Source organism: Stegodyphus dumicola, chromosome X1 (assembly GCF_044657685.1).
Source record: "Stegodyphus dumicola isolate Sdum_Otavi_A_Nest chromosome X1, ASM4465768v1".
Classification (NCBI taxonomy): Eukaryota; Metazoa; Arthropoda; class Arachnida; order Araneae; family Eresidae; genus Stegodyphus; species Stegodyphus dumicola.
In genome coordinates, this window is record NC_140780.1 from 115,186,856 (window position 1) to 115,210,013 (window position 23,158).

The window sequence follows — 23,158 nt, forward strand, 5'->3', positions numbered from 1 at the left end:
GCGAAGATACCTTTACGTAGTAACAGTACAGGTCTAAGGTTCTGTTAATGTAATGTTCTCAAAACAAATAGTCAATTGACAAAGTTTACTGTGAAGTCACACGAAACAGCGAATTTTGGTGAATGTAGTGGCAACTTCATGGGTTTGTTTGGATGCACACTTTCGACATACGTGAGTGTAGTTGTTCAATCTGGATGAAAATGAGCTTCATCTCCCAAAAGCATCCTCCACGGTTGAGCATCGTCCACCTTTGCAAGAAATGTCAGATCAAATACCACCCGTTTATCATAATCATTGTGTTTAATTCCTTTCTGTGGCTTATATTGTATGGGTAAAAGTGGAGAACTTTCCGCAAAATTTCCATACCGTTGAAAGTTTCAAATCCAATTTTCGAGCTACTCCTCGACCCCTGCTACTACCAGCAATAGTCCCATGGCTACCGTCAGCTACTGCAGACGCGATAAAAGTAACTGCCTGTTCTGAAACTGGTTTCCGCTTTCTATCAAACCGAATTTCTAAGGATTTTATTCTTTCAAAGTTCTGAAACATGCATTTTAATGCATTAATTAATAGAGGGCATATACGTAGATTGTTACTTAAACACTTAAACTTACGAAGAGTAATGGTTACGTTGGATCGGCGAAGATAAAACGACTTCATAAGTAATAGGCGCTAAAGTAAAGACAAAGCATGTTGAACCTAGCTAATGTTCGGAATGTCCTTCGGTGTTTTCCCTCACTTTTACAGACTAAATAACTGAAGCTGCTATCCTTTAACCTAGAATATGCATTTTCAAACGTTTCATGGAATTTTTCAGCTATGAAGACTACAGTACAGCCACATTTCCCTCAATCGGCGACTTTTAGATCTAATGTTTTTACATGAAATCTTTTTTCTTATGTCGTCATTAGTCCCCCTACCAAATTTGGTGGCGTTCCTGCTCGATCGAGCTGCAAATGGATCTGAGTAGGTAAGTTTAAAAGAAAATATCCAGTGTATTGAAATTTTGAAAGGATATTTATAAAGGCCACTTTGAGTTGCAGTTATAATAAAGGGAAAATAGAATCAAATATAAAATTTTCTATTAAAATAAATGTCAATATCAGAGTTCTGAAACAGAAGAGAATGTAAATAGTAAATGCTTTAAAAGCTTTAATATATATATATATATATATACCGACTGTCGCCAAGCAGTGAGATTTAGCGGCAATTATGAATAAGCGAGTCGTAATAACACACTTATAACATCTGCGCTTTCGCGCCCTCCACGAAGTCCTCCACGAAGGCATCCCTTCCCTTAGGCAGATAGCCCTAGTGTGCTTTGCCATAATTAAATACACCACACCACAATCTGCGCTTTCAATTGTTGAATCCTAGAGGATTCTCTTTAGTCACATTCCGTTTTATGAACAAGGGTATAAATTAATTCTTATTGTTTTCTTTATTCTTGGATTGTGAAAAAAGGGCTGAAACTTGGGATTTGCCTTCTTCAGAACAATGAGAGATGGATTATTTTCCAGGATATTTCCTTAACAAACGGTACCTGCTAGAGTTTTGAGAAACTTTTGTTTAATCGTATTAGCTATCACTTGGGAACCAATAATCTTCACCGATGGAACAATACGGTTATAGAAAATGGCATCATATTAACACGGCTCTTCTGGATTTGAACAAAGAATTTGACAGAGTATGGAGGAATAGATTAATCAATAAGTTATAGGAAAATTTTGCTATCGAAGAGAAAGGCGTTTTCATGGATTTACGATTTTTTTAGAAATAAATGAGTTTTCAGTGTTAAATATAATGGCGCTCTCTCTAGCAGTTACCGATCAAAACAAGTGTTCTCTTAAGTGAGAATTGATTTTATTAAGTATTGAGTATTGAGTCCCATCCTCTTTGAATTATACATTTCCGGAACAGAATATGTTATTACTCATGTTTGCAAAACTGGTTAATTGCTGTTGATATTGTACTTTGGTGTAGTGGTACCGACACTGACAATATTGAATTCAATAATAAAGAACTCATTTCGGAGAATTCAGGACTTTGCTGGGGATAACAAACTTTGTTTTTATCCTCTTAAATTATAACTAGGTTCTCTACAACAAACAGACTGCTAAAACGTTTTCTAAATGGTCACCTCTTATAGTGCGAGAGAAATCCAAAATATCTCAGTCTTAAGTCTTATCCTTGACTTGTAATAAGCAGATAGATCTACTGGTATCTATGGGCAGAAACAGAGCGAACATTTTGAAATTTATTTCTGGCTGAAACTGAGGCGCTAAGACCCTAAATCTAACTTATATTTGTCTTATAAGACCGATTCTTCAATATGGTTATCATGTCGCTTCGGATACAAATCTTCGAAAACTGGAAAGGGTGTAGATGAGTAAAGCTCAACTTATTAAAGGACTTCGCAACAGTACTCCAGCTAATATCGTTCTCTACGAGGCTGATTTGCAACCTTTGCTGCTGAGAGCTATCCTAATCTTACTAAATACTTTTGCACATTCTTAAGTTTTGGTGATTAGTATCGTACTACAATATTTTTTGTGTGGAGTTTTTGAGGAAGTCCCCTCAGTATTGCTAAGAAACTGAAAGTAATGCAGTATTTTATTGAATTTAATTCTTTCAATGCCATGGCATTTCTAATGGACTCATTGACTGAGGTGTGTTTTTCATACAAAGTTATTGATTATTACTAATAAGTCCTCTCTCTATCCTGAATACTTACGATAGAACAGTACAGGGCGCACCACGCCATCGCCATTGACAAAAATGGTATAACCCCATGCACTACCTCTCTAGCGTACCGCCCCTTCCCCAGGGGACCTGGTTACGGTAAACATAGGACATAGCACTATCAACATATAGGACATGTCACAACATACTGTTGCAACATACTTCAACACATAGGACATAGCATTAACGTACTGTTACAGATTATTTATGCAAGGATTATGTATAATGCAAGGAGTTATGATCATTATAGAGCTTGTTGGTTTTGGCACCGTCCCTTCCACAGGGGACCTGGTTGCAGTAAACATAGGACATGGCACTAACAACGTATAGGACACAGCACAACATACTTCAACACATACTATTACAGATTATTTGCAATGCAAAAAGTTATGTTCATTATAGAGCTTGTTGGTTTTGGCATAACATATGCTTTATGATGTGTTATATTTGAATTATGTATTGAATGCTGTAGCGCAGTAATTATGTAGGTAGTATTCCGTTTGGTCAAAGTTCAATGTTCAGAGTTTAGCGGTCCATGGGTGCACTACTTTAACATGTATTATCATATATTATTATTGCATTTGATGCATTATTTAGCTGTTTCAGTTCACATGTGAAATTGGTACGTTATACCTGGTGTAGATTATGCTACCTGTTTCAGGCGGTGTTTGATGAGTTGAAGGCCTCCTGTGACGATAGACTTCTCCTCTTGTGGAGTATGTGAACACTTTACCAGTGACACAATGGCGTAGTACCAGTGGATGCAGGCACAGGTACAATATAAATTGATAGCTCGCATTTTAGCTAGTACTTTTGGAGGACAGTTATTATGAGATACAGTCTTTGAGATCAAGTTGCCGTTAGGTGGTTGGTGCTCGTTTCTCATTCTGGAGAGCAAAGCTCGAGTCCATATTGGTGTAGTGTGTCTATAACTTTCGAAGGTTGTCATACACATTTCTGGGCTTGATTAGAAACGTTAGGAATTTTATTCCGGGGCTCGTGGGATGGCGCACATGGTACGTTGTAGTCAGGGGACATTGTAGGATGTAGTGTTCGGGGTCGCTTATCTCCCCACATACATGCACATTTGTTGAAGAGAGATTTCTTTCGCAGAAGTATGTGGGGAATGGACCATAACCAGAGATAAATTGTGTGAGGAAATAGTTGAAGATTGTGCGTTCTTCATTAACCTTGGGTAACAGACTGTGTGTCCGAGGTCCAGTATGTCCATTCGTCCATTCCATTTGCCAAGCCTGGTTAGCAAGTTGTTTCAACTTTAGCTTGATTGCTGATTGAGGCCATGGGGCGCGGATAAGGTCGCCTTGCTGTTCTATCGCAGCTTGCTTTGCAAAGGTATCTGCCCTCTCATTGTCCTCGCAGTGGCTGTGATCCCTGGTCCATGTGATGATAAAAGTTTTATTGCTGGATGAGATGATATTTTGAATTTCATGTGCTATTGGAGAGCTGATAGTTGGAGATTTTATTGCATATATTGATTATTGGCTGTCCGTAATAATATGAATTACGTTGGTATATGCTTGATGATAGCTTATGCTGTGTCTTATTTCTGCCAGTTCAGCTTTGAATACACTATTACCCGGTCGTAGATGTCCTTGCCATTCAGTAGTGGTTTCTGTTCCAGTCCGAATGGTCACGCCGCATCCAACTTTGTTGTCTATTTTGAATCCATCTGTGAAGGCAATGAGAGTGGTGGAATACTTAACGACAGACTACTCTGGAAGTGATTAATAAAATTCCTGTTGAGGCAGGTCTGATACAGACGGCAATAAGAGATAACATGGGGCACACTGGTAGTAGGGCGTTTGTTAAGTTTGGTGTGGAGGAAATATCTCTCAAGCCTAGAAATACTGATTACTATTCTGGTTTCAGCTCTGAATTGATTGCTGTTGATATGCTTTTAGACTGCGTTTTAGAGCAAAATTTATCCGGGGAAATCTGGATCCTTACGTACAGCGGAAGTGTAATCCAATACCTAGATAAATGGAGAAGTACACTCATGTCCATAAATTAAGGATAATGCAAAATAAGGCCAAGGAAGAGTTAGAAGCAAAACAAATATGACTTATTTGTAAAGCTTATTTATTAAACAAAAGGTAAAGAGCAAAAAAAGATGCTATATGTTTGATATTATTAAAAAAATTAGCGATTTTTTCTCGAGCAAATTACAAAAAAAAAAAACCTATTTACAAAAAAACAATATTACATGGTTGGTATGATTGTTAATAAATTGTATGTCTCCCAGACGATGCAATACAGTACGTACAACGCCTACGCATGCTGAGTATCAAATTATCGATCTGATCTAGGGGGATGTTACACCACTCTAAAAGCAATGCTCTCCGAAGTTCCGGTAGACATGTAGGAGGAAGTTGACGAGCTGCAACTCGTCGGCCAAGCATGTCCCACACGTGCTCTACTGGATTCAAGTCCGGTGAGAATGCTGGCCAGTCCATATGAGTGATATCCTCCGATTGAAGGCATTCGCTTACGATGTTTGCACGGTGAGAACGGGCGTTGTCATCCATAAACACAAATTGTGCGCTCATGGCACCCCGAAACAAATGTACATGTTGTTCCAAAATGACGTCCCGATAGATTTGGCTTGTCATGGTTCCAATTTGAACATGCAGGTCAGTTCTGGAACCCAGAATAATTCCCCACCAAACGAGCACTCCTGCACCACCGTAACGGTGTCGTGGTGGTAATAGGTACCTGGAGCTCTCCATATGAAAGTCCGGCGAGAATCAGACTGCAAGCTAAACCTGGACTAGTCGGAAAACATCACACAAGCCCACTGTTGCGGTGTCCAGAATGCGTACTCTCTACTCCAGACTAACCGCAGGCGACAGTGACTTGCAGTAAGTCGAACGCATCTGACAGGTCTACGAGCATATAGACCAATCTGCCCTAAGTGTCTGTACACGGTCTTCCTTGAAATTGTCGTACCAGTGGCTGAAGAGAGCTGACGAGACAGGTCTGAGGCTGTGCTCCGCCTGTTTCTTTTGGCAGTAACTGCCAAATACCGGTCCTCATTCGGCGTTGTAACTCTAGGGCGACCTGTGCTGTAACGTCTACTCACATTACCATCATCTTGGAATCGTTCCCAAAGCCTGGAGATGACACTCTGAGCAATTCCAAGTTCATCTGATACTTCCAGTTGGGTACGCCCACATTCCAGACGGCCGATAATTCAACAACGTAAAAAATCATCCAAATGCATCCTTTGTGTCATAACTATTCGGTTATTGCACTGAAATGCTTATAAAGCGCCTGCGAACCATTTTACTTCTTTGTCTATATTCCTTATATATCTCTCTCTTACACTCTCGCCATTGTGACGTACCATCGGTGTCATCTGGTTACTTCCTGAAATTTGCATATGATTCTTGAAGATGTGTGTAGTGATTTTACAGGTGATATGTTTATTTTAGAGTTCGATTTCCGCGTGACTCCGAATTATCCTTAATTTATGGATATGGGTGTATTTAGAGAGCTGAAAGGAATTAAAGTTATTGAAAAACTTAAGACCTTGTCTTATTCTTCTATTTTCCATATACAATGTATACTATCTCATGCAAATATAAAATATAATCATATAGATGATAAAATAACAAAGAAGGGTATTTCCTTGCCTCAGACTCAGGTTTACGCTGAATCTTAGACCTGCTTTGAACTATACTCGAGAAGAAAGGCTTTTAATTTACACTTCTTGGAGACAACTACCGACACATTAATGGCATTGTAGTGGAGGCCCTAGTATTTCTATCGGTTTCAAGGGCGACAGGAAGGAACAAACGGCTCTGGTTCGGTTGACTTCAGGACATTTAATAACACTCAGGTTTTCTCGTCGTACTAAAACGTAGCCACTTCGCAGCATCTGCCTATTTGTTTTGCCTCGGTGTGTGATGATCTTCTGAAGAGACCTAATTTTGTGTTGTAAGTCATGAAGGCGAGTGAACTGACGGATATAATATGATTCTGATCAGAGAGATTAGTACGAGAAAGAAGAATTTTCTAGGTAATGGGATCCTGCTACTAAAAAGTAAGCAAATCGATGAACATGATATGGTCATCTGAATACGTCCAGCTAAACACTAATAGACTGTAACCAATATCTGCTGAAAATTTTGCACTCATGACATCCAAATTTAACAGTCACTGAATAATACGTAAGTACCATCATAACGTATAGTGCATTATGAAACATGTAATTTAAAGATAATGCACTATACGTAAGTACCAACTGGAAAATCAGGTCACTTTTATTATACTTTTTATCCAGTGTGGTAGAAATATCGAAGTGAAACATCTAAACATATGTAAAGAAATAAAATAAAAGACACAGTAATATCACAGTTTTGACCAAGATCAGAATTCTAACAGATATGTGTACATCTGAGATTTTTCGTATTTTTTTTCCATTTGTTCTTGCGTTGTAATGACGAACGGTTGGCAGTTATAATAGCTTGTTTTGTTAGCATTTGTTGTGTATAAATACAAGATTTAAATGCAAAACATTTGAATGCGATACATTGCATCCAAATCTTGCATTTACAGACAGCACATTAACGTAACAGGCTAATAGCTGTCAGGCTTTCGTGAAATCTTGTATAGAAGTTCAAAATACAGGAGAGAATGCATTTCTTATTTACTTTTTCTTACAGGTCTGTTTCCTGGTAGTATCATATCCACAGCCTAATTGATAGACTACGTTTTACTCGCTAGTGCTATCCTTGGCATTGCAAAAATTTTTGAATGCGTGTTTAGCTTCTATTTCAAATTAGTTCGTTGAAGACAGTGACACTGGTTTCTTACTTTGAGCATTCCTCAAAATTAGGAATAAACGGAATGTCTGGTTTTCCTCTTAAGTAATTTGTTAGAAGGAATCAAGGTCTACTTCTCTTTCATAAAGCATAAATGTCTGTATTCGACTGATTCGATTGTCAGGATTTAGTGCTGAACTGAGCTGGCCCTGTGCTGATGAGTAAGCCCAAAATAATTGGACGTATTTTTACAGATGTGTTCTCTATACATATATATTTGTTTTTGTTTTGGTAATATCTTGGTTACGCTACAGGCATCGTATGCAATTGAGAAACAGGATTTGTAAATATTGATTCTTATTTTGCTGACTGGATTGACGGAAGCTCTGTTTAAGGACTTATCATGCTGCAGAAATTACGGAATTTTACTGATTTCCCAGACTAGACGATTAGAAATATAAAGAAGAGTTCGAAATCCTGTCCTTGTGTTTGGGTGTTGCCTCTAATGTCTCCTGATTTCTTAAAGAAATTAATGCCTATTCTGTTGACTTCTCTCCTGATGTAAAGTTAGTGTTTTGCACAGTAGCTGCCATCCGTAGACCTAACGACATCAGCTGTTTCAGTTTGTCAGAAAGGAAATTGACTTGAGACGAATGGTGATGGACGACAAACCCATATTTTTTAACCACTTTCCGCATAATAAATATTATCAGAAATGTTATCCAAAACTCTCTAAAAGCAGACTTGGCAATCACAAATAACTTACGTGTTGGCGTAAGTTATTTGTGATTAATAAAGCAAAATTAATCACAGTAGTTAAAGAAACGATTAAGCCTAATCTAATACCATAGAATGCTAAAGTGAAGGAGAACCAGTTTACTGTGGTAAAACCGCCTCTTTCCCCAGAAAAAAGACTTACGCAAATCGCCAGAATGAAGCGCACAGGTAAAATGGTTTAATAAGAGTAATAAAATATCTAAAAATTGATAAGAAGAATAACTGGTAATGAACTAAAGGGGATGGCAACGTAAAACTGCGTGAATTAGAAATGTGCATAGTATTATAAAATAGATTAATTAATTTAATCCTATGAAATGTTAATTGTTAATAAGTAAATAAAATTATGCCACTGCAAATTACATGTTGGTTTCAGACACTGAAAATCTAACTACAATTCTTTGATTAGTTAATTTAATTTTATTAAATGTTAAAAATGAGTAAATAATTAAAATTATGGTTCTCTAAATTAAATGTTAGTTTCCGATTGACTGTAAAAATGCAATTAAAATTTTTTAATATACAAGACATATCTAAATCGCTCTTAGTTCACCTGAAAAGCATTGAAGCATCGAAATACACTAAGAAAAGAAACAGAAAAAAAAATTATTTAAAAGCGCATTCACATGCCCAGAAACACCACTCTTCATCCAGAGAGAATTGTTATACCAACATCAGGCTCTATACACGTTTAATCCAGACATACTTTACAGAAACCAGCTCACGAAGAGGGAAGAGAAATACGCCAAAGTAAATCTTAAGATTAATGAAAACAACAGTCTTCTGGTTGCTTTAGATTTTAATTGAAACTCTATCAAATTTCGAAGGCGAAAGGTTACAGGTTCCTCTTCATCAGGAGCAACAATTTCTGCCAGGAAAGAACGAGCGTAGGTTAATCGAAGATTGTGGCTCCTTTCTTCCTTGCAGAATTTTTTGCTTCTGACGAAGGGAGACCTGTATCTGTTTGTTCTGGAATCGATAGTTTCAATTAAGATCTAAGAAGGGCACATGGTTGTCGTTTTGCCTAATTTTAAGTAACTCACAAAACTTCATGGCCGTCTTAGTTGAGTAATTTTTATTCTTATATAATATTGCTGGGTCGGTACACGATGAGCTAAAAAGAAAACTATTACCTTGTTTTACACATATCTCTAATGAAATTATCATTCATCCTCGCTTTGATTTCGCATAAGTATGATATTTTTTTGATATAAAGGATTATCATCCGTATAAATCTTTGTGGTAATGGCTGGCTCAGCTCAGAATTTTCCTCGAAAGATCCACATATCTGCCGTACGTTTTAACATATTTTTATTTTTCATTTTCTTCAAATGCTGTAGTTTGTCTCTTGTCGTCGGTGGCTTTTTTGCCTGAATTAAGATAACTTTTAAAGTAATTTTATTTTTTTAAAATCTAAATGGGGCCTCACTGTCTAAAAGCCAACACATGAAATCACATTAAGTAGTAAAGTATTTCAATACTACGAAAAACAGAGAGCTTGATCATTTACTACACTGAGGTTCACACTTGCCAGCATGGCATGCGAAGCCCTTTGGCGAGAATTTTTGGCATTTTAAATTATCTATAATCTTTAAAATGTTTCGCTAAATTTTCTTTCTTGATTTTTCTAATATTTTTTAGGTTAAGAAAAAATATGCCCCTCAATCCATTCACACAGTTACTTGGATCACATTCAACAAAATATTCAATTGGATGCAATTCCACATTTCTGAGTATAGCAGTTGCTCTTCATCCAGGCGCAGACCTGGATGAGATGATGGATCCAGGCTCAGACCTTTTTTCAAAGTTACAGAAAATCTTTCGTGGGGTGAAAAATTTTTAGACAGGTCAGCCTGAGTTAGATTAAATCTTTTGCGCCACATACTGTGTGGTGAGCTAAATCTATATTTACTTGCTATTGATTTCCTATTTACCGATTCTTTGAAGTTCCGCTCTTTCTATTGGCCATTAATCTCCTGCCAATGATGTCCATATCTTCTTATTTGGAAATTTCAACGTGCATCTCTGTTTTAAACAGTATTACCGTGTTCTTTATATACTAGCTTAAGAAATATAGGATTATAGTTGTTTTGTCCTCATTACCACTGTTTCTGACTTTCCGTTTGACTTTGCTATTACAATTACTTTACAGCAATCTAAAACAAATATCTTTATGCTTTAACATATTTTGCTTTATAATAAACATCTATCTCAGAAGACTACACCAGAAACATTACTTCAGAAGTACATAAATCTCGATGAATATGCATAGATCATATTATTTAGATAAAAACTTGTAATGTTCCAGCCTTTCAATTACTGCTAAATGTGTGGAACCTTAAGAACTGGGAAGCGAATAATAGCTTAGTTCCGAAAGATAGAAACGTAAACGTATGAAGGGTTAATTAGCCTTTATTATTCAAAATAAATATAATAGTTGACTCCTTCTTGGAGTTTACAGCAAAACCTCCACTTGGACTTGAACTCAGGAATACCAAGAAATAAAACTTAACTAAAAAATAACTAACTTAACTAACACTTAGCTAAAAAGATATAGCCGACGCTATCAAGATTCTACAAGAGTTGGCCTCTTAACGCTAACTAACCGGCGAAGCTATCAAGGGCCTGATGTACAGAGGATGTTCGCACATTTTTTAGACTATTTTGGTAAGCGGTAATGAAAAATCGTTTTCTGCAAAAGAAATAATTGCAATTGTTTTAATTTTACTATGTTTTTAAGAGTCAAAATTATCGTCTGTGGCTTGAAAGTTTTGTTTTTATTCAAAATGGCGAATTTAACAGAGCAGTGGTTCGAAGGCTACATTTACGCTCTTTCCGAAGAGAAATATGCATACTCCTTTATCCATAAACGATGTGAGAGTCATGGTTTTTTTATATCTAAAGCGTCGATAGGTGCTATCATCAACAAGAAGGGAAAAAAACGTCAAATTGGAGCCTCAAGTGGGACAAAAATTCCAAACATGTATCCAAGGAAAAAACGGACATCTTCGACTATTGCAAAGGTACGTAGTTTAATGTTAAAAGAAAATCCCCTTAATCAAAGGACAGTTGCAAAATCATTAAAATGCTCGGTGTCCACTGTAAACAAAATGATAAACGTTGATTTAAATCTTAAGAAAGCTAAAAAACGCAATGTGCATCGTCTTTTTCCAAAGCATATCGCTCAACGCAGGACACGCTGCAGAATTCTATATGAGAAACACTTATCCAAAGAAAAATGGAAAACAATTGTCACAATAGATGAAGCATGGGTGTATTTAAATGACTGTAACAAAAAAGAGCCATTTATTATCATAAAAGGGGAGGAAAAATTTAAGTACATGATTCAAAGAACCGAAAGAAAGTTTTTCTAAGGGATTCATGATTGTTGCTGGTTTTTCTTATAATGGCAAGTTAAAAATAAAGAGAGTGCAAAAATGTCAAGAATAACTCCAAATACTATCAGGAACATATTTTATCGCCTGTTTTTCTGAATAAAATACCATCGCTTTACCCACAGTGCCATCAATCTGTGAGACTCCATCAGGACACAGCTAGCAGTCACACATCAAAATCCACTGTAAATTTCCTAAAAGAAATGGAACAAAAATCTGGTATCAAGGCCATACTCTTCACTGATATCCCTACTAAATCTCCCGATGTGTCACCTATGGACTTTTGTACTTTCGGACTTTTAAAAACTGAATTATCCAAACGTTGTCCCAAAACCCTAACAGGACTCTGGAAAGCTATTCGGGAGGAATGGGATAGAATATCTCTTCTACCACATCAAAAGGCATTATTATCCTCGAAATTGCGGTGTCGAAAGATAGTTCAGAAAAAGGGATGTCAAATAAAACATTTAAAAACACAAGAATTTTATGTAATTTAGTTTTGTGAATACAATATACATCGTCTAAAAAATGTGGGAACAGCCTCTGTACGGCGAAGCGTAGAAATAGCTTAGAAAGAGAATAGCCTGAAAGGCGAATGCGCGCTGCTCAGAATCTCTGGCTGTCTAACGAAGTCAGTAGAACTTCAACTTTAAACACTTGCTCTTACTTCATTTGCATTTAACCGCGATTCTGAAAACACGTTCTGGCAGGAAATTGTAAGCTGAAATTTAGAATGGATAGGAAAGTGATTATAACTCAAAATTAACTGCTAAAAACTTAGGCTAAACCTTACAAACTCATATGTAGTTCATTCTTAAATCATTAAAACTAATTCTTTACTAGCAAGAAAGAAAAATTCAAAACTAAGCGTATCCAAATTGAAACTTGAGTAACGAACTCAAGTCCTCTATGTTACAGTACAATGCTGAAAAACATTACTGTAACGCAGAGAATTCGAGTTTGTACTAGCCTAAAATTTACGAATAACAGACTTGTTCTCAAGAGTTTGTGGTCTTTTTAATAGCATTCCTATTTATGAAATTGTGATTTTAAAAGAATCTTACTTTTGAAACTCTTTTCGACCGCTCTAATTACTTGTTTGCAATAATGAAAGCAATGTGCGCAGACATGCTAATTATTTAATTACTACAATAATTTACATTAATTACCTAATTTGCAAAAGATTTTAATTTAATAAACCAATAATTATGATTTAAGCCTTACTATAACTTCTCCATCGTAGTCCTTCGTAACTGTAGTCTTCACCGTAATGCAAATTAGTTGTGGGTGTATTTAAAGTAACGGTTAGAATGTTTATATTCGTGGTTTCGGCAGTCGCATCTTGCTGTTGCTTACAATCACCGGCACTGCATGGGTTGTACTCCGGCATTAGGCTCTTGCTAGCCGACGTTTAAAATACGCGCCGTCAAACTAGCTGTGGTAGCTTTAGTAGAAAATTCTGTTTTGTAGTCTCAGAATATACCTGCATTTGTATTTAATTTACCTCGTGTTTGTTACACGTAAGTAGCGGACGCTGATCTGTGGCGCAGGCGGAGACTTACTGTTCTTTTCAGACTAAATAAAAATATTAGTTCAACCTTTTCACGACTTTGGGATTTGTTTTAGACTACGGGATAATCCGCAGTCAGCCTAGCAGGGTTTGCAGGACTTTGACACAAGCTTCTAGATGCAGTAGAAGCTTATAAATTCAGTGCGGTTATTTACATTCAGTCTTTCAATTTTTATTTTAATGCTATTATCATTAGCTAATATATTGAGTATTTCAAGCACTGTAAATTTAGCTGTGAATAAAAAACCGAAAATGTAATTTATGTCATTTAAATAAACCTTTTTGGTTACAAGGGTCAAAACAATATTGTTAAGAACCTCTTTATCAGATGTTTTACATCGGATGATGGTTGCAACCTATTAATACCTGTACAAGAAGAAATTAGCTGCGCATAAAAAACGTCACATAACTGATTAGATATAATTAACTAAACGTATTTTCATGTCAAAAGATTTGAACGCAATGTTTCTTAAATGAGCCTAATTGAAAAAATATTAGAATTATAAATTTTCAAATATAAGGAATATTCTTTCCATACGTGGAACAAATAAACTTACACTTTAAAATATTGTGTTCAACTTACACTTTAAAACGCATCAAACTATCAAAAAATTTATAAATAATGTAAATGTTTAAATTCGCTTCCTAACTATGTAAAAACTTTGTTTATCATTACAAATAGACTAATTTTTTTAGAAATAGCCTTAATTTCCAAAATGTTTCTGCTTATCACCAGAATGGTTTTGATTTTCATCGAGTTCTTTAGAAAGTATATTTTTTCACTTACATCTAGTTCTTTCTCAGTTTTTCGCAGTTGAAAAAAAACCTGTTCTTTTTATAATAACGGCTATCTCTGTTATGTGTTTTGTAGGATTAAGTTATAAGTAGATAGTAGTAAGAATAGGGAACAACTGTAATGTACTGGAAGAGAGGTAGGCATAATTCTACTATAATAGGTTCTCTACAAAATGGCGCCCGCCGAATACATAACAGCAAAAAAATTGCGGACGAAAACGTTGTGAGGAGAAAATAGCTCAAGACAAAAACGTCAAGGTAAAAAACATTGTGAGAGAAAAGAAAGCAAAGAGAAAACATTGCATTTCTAAAATATCGTGGTAGGAAGCATCGTCAACGTAAATAAAGTGGTTCAAAAACTTTGTAGTTTTAAAACATTGTCGTCCAAAATATCGTGATGAAAATGAGGCACCTACAAATCATCGCAGGCACGCTTTTTTCAGGCTTTAACGAATGTAAATGCGCATTCGCGAAATAATGTGTGAGCCCAAGAAGGAAAGAGAGCTTTTTTGACTTTTATGCTACATATTTTTGTATTAAATTTCTGCTGAAAATGTGAGAAGGAATCTTAAGCAACTTAACTTAAAAGAAGTAAAAAATTAATGCAACTTATAGCACATAATCGGATTTTAAACTTACACAGTTAACTAATAAGGTCATTAATAAATCGTTTTTTTATAAAATTATACTGTTAATTTTCCATGAAAAGCATAGACTAAAAACACTACAAAAAGGGAGATAAGCAAATTGCATGAGATTACCTATATAAAAATTGTTTAATGAATTTTTCAAATTATTTTCTGTCACGTTTGTAATTTGATAGTCTTTTAATGAAATTTACTTTTTCAGCAAAAATTTATTCATTGATGTAAAAAATATTAAATATTATACACGAAATATAAAAGTTAAAATATCCCTAATATCCATCTTTCCTTCTTGTGCTCACAAATCATTATGCGAATATGGATTTACATCTTTTAAAGGAATATGGATTTACATCTTTTATAACATTATTTACATTTTTACATCTTTATTTGAGAAACGGGTGTTTGCGATGTTATTGTCATGGGATGTTCCAGATGCTTTATTTTTTACCACGATATTTTGGACGACCATGTTTTCAAACTGCGACGTTTTGAACCGCATTATTTTCGACAACGAGATTTTGTACTACGATGTTTTAGATCTGTGATGTTATCTCTTTGCTTTCGCTTCTCTCACGATGTTTTCTACTATGACGATTTCGCTTTGCGTTGTTTTCTCTGAGACATTTCGCCCGCGAATTTTTCGGCTGCAATCCCAGAAAACACAATGCCACACATACTTCTAAAATTCGCATCAAATTTATTGTGGGTTATCATTACGTTTATTTTTATATTCGTCAGCATATTGAGTTAATTGAGCACGTAACTATGATATTCTCGGAAAATTCGTCTATGAGCTATATTTAGCATGGATTACTTTGGTCAATATATTACATACTTTGGCAAGAATGAAATTCACTTGAAGCACATGAATACATTCAGCACTTGAGAATATATATTACGCATAATATATTTGGGACAGCTTTCCAGATCTCTTAATTTCCATTCATTATCATTGCTAAAAATGTTCAGTCAGGTATAGTTCTAAGTATCAGTCAGGTATAGTCCTAAGTATATAACAGCTCACAAAAAATTTCCAAATTTTGCGCATTATGAGTTTGTAGGATTAAGTCATACTGCGAAAAATTCCTGTTTAGTTCATCCCAAATTTATAAAGAGAGTTGAAAATATTTCGCAATCGTTACATAAATAAACACAATACAGAGGAATCTCGATTTAACAGACCACTAGGGAGCGAAAGAAATTTCGAAAACTCGGGAGTTCGAAAGCAAGAATAGCGTTAAAGACAAACATTTCTGTTTTCCGTGAGAAATGACTGGTAAATAAAAATTAAGCCAGGTTCTGTCTGTTTAAAAACTAAAAGGTATGTAAATATTTTCATCATATTTTATTTTAGTCACAAACGCCGATGATCTATTAAATTTGAATTGTAGCTAAATGCGCAGTAATTTCAGTAATTAGCAACTGCTGACATACCTAAAAATTTTAAATAAATTTGTTTTTTGAAAACCGGTTTTCTAACCAGGACCCATTTGCAGAGCTATCTTATTATTTTAACTGTGTTAGGTGATAACATCGCGGACATAAATAAAGCAAGGGTTGGTTTAGTTTGGTTTATTGAACTATGGCAAAGCACACGAGGGCTAGATGCCTAAAGGGGAGAAATGCGTTCGTGGAGGTCATTCCAAGAGAAACTGCTTCATATATACGTTAAAAATGGGGAAACCACGAAAAAGACCTTTGAAAACAGCCCGTTCGCTTGGAATCGAACCGAGGTCGGAACGATCAGTTTTCAGCACGTTTACCGTCCAGTCGCTGTTAGAATTAAACAAGGCAAGGGAAAAAAATCTCGTCGTACAAAATATTGTTGGAGAGCAAAAACAAGGAGAAAACAAAGTAGTTAAAAATACAGTGATATAGAACGATATAGAAATCATGGTGGATATAAAAGCGAAGTAAAACCTTCACTGTTACAAAACATCCCAATGCAAAATATCGTAGTAAAAAGATAAAGCAGCAGCAAATAGTCACATGATGAATATATCACAGACATGCGAATGTCTAGATTCATCAGGCAGAGAGTAACATTTTTATAGTGAACGTTTGCAAGTTACAAAGCGTCTGGTTTATTGTAGCTTATTTTAAAGAAAAGACAAATAAATTTTTTGAAAACTTTCTTTTCCCATATTTGCACATTCACTATAAGCTTGCAGTTAATTATTTAATAAAATAAATCTTTCAGTTTGAAAGATAGGTGCTGATTTATTTGAAAATAGAAAAAGAACACTGAATGGTAAAATATATTATTTTCCTTAAAAAAACTTTTAGACATAATTTATCTTTAGATTTAAAAAATGATATAAATGGGCGACCCCTTTAGTCATTCGTCGGAGCGCGTCCATTTCTTTATTCCACGATAGTCATATTTCCTTCCCATCAGTATTTGGATCCGCTGAATCGAAAAAAAGATGAGAAAAGATAAGCTAATAATAAAATATTAAAGAAAACGATGACTGGTATAAAATGAGAAAATGTATAGTTTTGAAAAGAAAGCTTAAAAGCATATATATAAAGGCAGAAAAATTCTCGAATTCGGAAAATTTCGTTTTTCCATTTCGGTGATTTTCTAGCTAATTTCTTTTGCTTTTAATCCCTCAATGGTTTCTATTCTGCAAGTAGAAGGTGATTTTTAATACTAATATTAGCAGTGCCAAGTATGAATAAAGAAGCAAAACAATAAAAGAAAGATGAGGGGAAAAATAATCCGATTAATAATCGCCTACCCCCTTTCAGTTGGAAATCAAAATCTTTCTAAACCGATGAGCCACAATTACAAGTTGTAGGCAGAAAAAGCAATTTACTACCGAAAATGAATATCTGTTATTTCGAAGAACACTAAAACTTACATACATATACTTTACTGCCAGTTTTAATGTTCTTTAAAACACTAAAATGTGAAATAATTTTAAATATTTGGTTTCTGATAGTTAGTTAATTCAAGAAATTTACAAAGCTATATAAACAAATAACATTATAATTGTGTATATAGTTAAAACATATTTACATTTTACGAGCATATTAATGCAACTAATTTCCCTGAATTTACCATTCATGAATTTTACCAGTGTTATTATCAGCAAATCAAAAATGAATGCATTTCATCACTAGTGTAGCACCATCAAGTGAATACGATTACAAATAGTTTTATTGGGGGTGCTGAAAACCACGTCGCAGTAATAAAACAGCCCTGGAAATATATGAGTAGAGAAACAAGTAAACATAAGAAATAAAATAATAGGAAGATAAAACATCATAAATTCCTGTCACATACGAATAAAATTATAGAAAATGAAAACGAAAGTTGGACTTAAAATATAACCTTGATTCTATATTCCAATATAAAATAGATGTAAAAATTCGTCAGTGCAGATTTTAAAGATATAAAAAATTGTACTAATGTAGTTCAATACAGTCTTAATATAAAATTTGCACATTTTATCCCGATGAGTAAACTAAGATTAGTGTACTAGCAAACAAGTTAAAAGCCAAATTCAAGAATTATATAAATGCTTCTAAGTTAAATAAACAAAAAATGTATAAACCTCGCAGCCTAGCAACTCCTCGTAATAATTGACTATCTACTCTCAGAATTTATAGACGAAAGAAATTTTAAGTTAAATAGTAACTAACAACCAAATTTCAGCAGAATAAGGAAGAAAATTTCAGCGTCTCTTGCAATTTTTATGTGAGATTCACACGAGGGCAACATCTTACATTCTCAAAATTTCTGCGAAAGAGTTAACTATCAACAAATGGGTAATCATCTTCTCACTATATCTCTTTGGCACACCGCCAGATTTAATAGCTAGAACATTAGTTAACTAACTGGTTTGTCTTTCCTAGAATGTTCTGAATGTCATAGTGAAGGAGAAAGGAATGTTCAAACGTAGCTCAAAGTGCGTTAAAAGAGAACATTGCTACATTCAGCATTGTGGGTAACATTTCTTACCAGAAGCTTGCTTGTATTTATTTAAATAACTTGATTTCAATTTGTATAAGATGACGATAGTTTTTAAAGTATAAATTGTACATTTTCCTTCTTCCATCTCGGGGAGTAAAGGGTAAGGTTTCACAGAAAGATATCATTCAGATAAAGCAATAGCAAACAGTAGCATAAAAAGTTTCAATGACAGTCCCAATGTCCCACTTTAGGAACATTTTTCAAAAGAAAGAGTTAAGAAAACCATACTGGGCACATTTTTAAGGAATTAAAGGATCAACGAATCTTATGCAGAGTTCAGTGGTTCTAAGAAACGAAGACAACAGATGAAATCTCAGAAAGACAGTTAGGGAATTATCGCATTTCTCGTGCGTGCTTCGGTTGTGTAACTCGTAGCATGTTCATCAAGCAATCGGAAACTTCGCGGCTGGCTCGAATTATAACCCGGGCACAGTTCTTTTTTCACATTTACTACTATGCGAAAAACTTAATTTATATAATGACAACCAATTTGAAAGGTGATTGATGGTACTTTATGACCACTTCTATTTAATCGATTTGTTCTTGTTCCTCTCTCTAGTCCTCCTTTGAGTAAATTGCATCTAAATATTATGCAAATATTTCAGTGAATTATTATTTTGATATATGCATATATTTCGTAAAGCTTTCCTATTGTATATGGCATAGTTTGCCTTTCTATTAAAATTGATATAAATAAGTTTGTACTTTATGCAACACAAATTTGAAGTTTACGATATATTATTCAATTTGGTATGTTGTCTACATCAAGTCCTTCTCCAGAAATTAACAAAAAGAGGACTGTTTGTAATAGTATATTTGTAAGAGCTAAGAAATAAACTGGAAAGAATTTTTTGCCCAGACTACAGAAGCACATGGTATTTTGCGCAAAATAGCTATAAACAAAACATATAAAACATGCCATTTCCACTTTGAACCTGGGCAAAATACAAACAGTAGCACAGAACACATGCTTAGTACAATATTGTGGGAAGCATTTGCAAATGACAATACCAATCTGGACACGCTATTTCAACATTCTATGCTGACGGACACCGCCAAGCCAACAACACCTGATGATCCGCCTTTCACAGCAGAAAAAAATATGTCAAGTCTTCCAATAACAGGCTAAGAAAAAAACCTCCAATCCTAGATGGAATTGACAACGTTATAATCAAAATGATCTACCGCAAAAGAATACAATACTTTCAAAAATACTTAAGCAAGTCACTTCAATACAGAATCTTCCCGAGTATTTTCAAAATAAGCCAAAGTGTTCTTTTCTGAAACTGTACTAGGAAAAGTATCCGAAAACTTCATATATAATCTGACCATCTACACAAGTCTCAATACTTGAGTGACAGACAGTATAGCTTTTGAGTCGAATAATCATAACTTTTATTCTTTTGGATCTAAATGACAGTATTTTGACCAAAAAACTAAACGGATATCACGCAGTAATTCTAAGCCTCGACCTCTTAAGCACATTCGGAACCCTGTAGTGGCCTGCCATTCTGCATGCCGTGTTGGACACAAAACTCCCAGAAACATCTATTTCCTTTTCGAAAATTACCTGAGCAATAGATAAAACTTAATAATAAATGACACTGGCCCCCATCAGTAGAATGCAGGACAGAAGTTACTCACAAGGTTCATAAGCTATATCTATCTAGTGGAACCTGTCAACAATATCATGAATGCAAAATATTTAATCTCACATCAATTATTGCCTACGCTGATGATATGCCTTTTGATAATAACAGAAAGGACAAAAGAAGAAGAAAAACGATACTGCAACGAAACAAATCAGCACAAATCAGAACTTCTATGATTGTTGCAGCTAAATCAAGCTTCACGTATCCGTAATAAAATCTGCGGTATTCTTAATCCATAAAAAGGGTTCCGTATTCAAAAGCCAGCCTAGATTAGAAATGAAGAAACATAGAAATAAAATCACAAGCACACTCAAATACTTCTGACTAATATCGGATCCAGGTTTTACTTGCATACTATACATAATGGACTGCCTAACGAATCGAATGATAAGAATTTCGTACATATTTTAGTAATTTCAATGTATCAAGTGAGCCTTGAATTTACAGTTACAGAAAATTCTATACGCAAGAGTTGCTGAAAAAAATCAAAACCTATGCAGCGGTAGTCTGGTCAATAACACTGCAAAGTATATACATCAAGCATCTTCTGGGATTTCAAAAATATTTGGCCAACAATATCATATATGCTTACTGCACAACTTCAACAGCGGCAGCAAATATCCTAGTGGGATTTCTGTCCCTGAATATACAGTGATAATTAACAGCTGCATTATAGACTGTTCTTCAATCAAAATCAAATGCAACTGCGCAACACGTGGTTCAACTCTCATGCGTATGAAGCATTGAGTAACAAGCTGCAAATTCACCAACTATCACAGGAGACTGCAATAAAAAATATGCATCTGAAACAACAGTGTACCACTTCCAATGCACAATTTCAATAATGCAGGATAGTTCAGGCTAAGATAATGGAATTGGCTGTGATTTTGTTCGGGTACACCAATGATCGAGAATTCCAGACATAGGAAGCACAACGTTCACCCAATAATAGTATGCTCCAGGCAAACGATCATGCAGTAGCAATGGCAATAACTCATGCAGTAGACAGTAGATAATATAACGCCAGTTTCTACAGCGACAGTCTAACAGTACTGTATGCCATCCTAAATGACATCCACAGATTTCATATCATCAGTAATATTCAAAGGGACCTACGACTATACCTACCTACGTAAACTACGTAACTACGTACTACGTAAAAGGTAATTACGTACGACGTACTACGTAAACTACGTACCTAAACTACGTAAACTACCTACGTAAACAAGGAAATGAGAAAGCAGGTTCACTGTCAAAGGAGACAACTCGCAACATCTTAATGAATTCACAACATCTTTCCATACCTTACTCTAACCTCAAAAGTGTCGCCAATAGTTTTTCTAAAGCAAAATGGCAAGTCGAATGGGACCAGATACGACAAGACCGTCCCGTACTTGCAAAAAGGCAGCAAGAAAAGATACACTTTCACTGCTCAGCTAACACGCTGTATTATAGACTAGCACCCATTCCCAGTGTATTTTCGTAAACATTGGCTAAGCAAGTATGAACCAATAAATCTCCGGTAGTACGGGAACTCCCGATTACTACCTGAAGAGCTATCCACTGACATCCAGCCATCATCTCAGATTTCTGGACAGTATAGATGAAAGAATTCCGTACGAACGCTATATCATCGAACAAAAGAGCCCTCATCATAAACATTAAAGCTATTAATGGATATCCTGGCAGCACTCAGGCTTGATCTGTAGGATGCTACTTAAGTTCTTCCTTTGCGCAGATGCACAGTACACCCCCATAACAATATGCGTTTTTTTTTTTTCCTTTTTTTAATCACTGTGAAGTTCCTTCCCCTGATGAAAGACGAAGAACGGAAGTGACTTACCCCGGAAAAACCGGTCGAGGCAGGCTGGTGGGGGGAAGAAAGACTGGACGGAGAGGGCACTGGGAGTTGGACCGGCGAGCATGCCGTGTGAGAACGTAGAGAAAAGAAATATGTTTTAATTTCTTTTGCGCGCCTTGTATATATATATTGTATATAGTTTATTTTACAGTGTATTCGTTGTATGGTGTATCAATAGTGCAGCTTGTGTAATAAATTAGTGAAAAAAATGTCAAATCGGACAAGTGTTATTTTCCCACTATGGTAAGTTTACACAGAAGAACCCACCTCGTGTTTGAACGAGCGCGAGGCATGACAAATGTCGCAGTCGTATAGGATAGTGGGAAAAATGAAATCACTAAAAATACGAAGGAAGTAAGATCGTAAAAGGTGATTTGAGTGAACGTGGTTTAAATGAAGGAAATAATTCACGAAAGCAAGGAAGATGACAAAAGATGGTCGTGAAAGACGGAAAGTGGCGCGCGTAAGCCTACACGTGCAAATAAACGAAAGGGTGTATGAAACCTCGTCGTGTGAAAAGTGATCATCAGTATTACCGTGGTGATATTATTAATTGAAATGTTCGTGCAGTGTTGAAACAGTGGCTGGTAAAAGTGATCATCAGTATTACCGTGGTGATATTATTAATTGAAAAGTTCGTGCAGTGTTGAAACAGTGGCTGGTAAAAGTGATCATCCGTATTATCGTGGTGATATTATTAAATGAAATGTTCGTGCAGTGTTGAAACAGTGGATGGTAAAAGTGATCATCAGTATTACCGTGGTGATATTATTAAGTGAAATGTTCGTGCAGTGTTGAAACAGTGGATGGTAAAAGTGATCATCAGTATTACCGTGGTGATATTATTAAGTGAAGTGTTATGCAGCGCGATGAGGAAATTGTACAGAATTGAGCACAACTCGTCATTTTCTACTATCGGGATGAAAGGTAAGTCCCTCTTAATTTCTTGGGAAGCA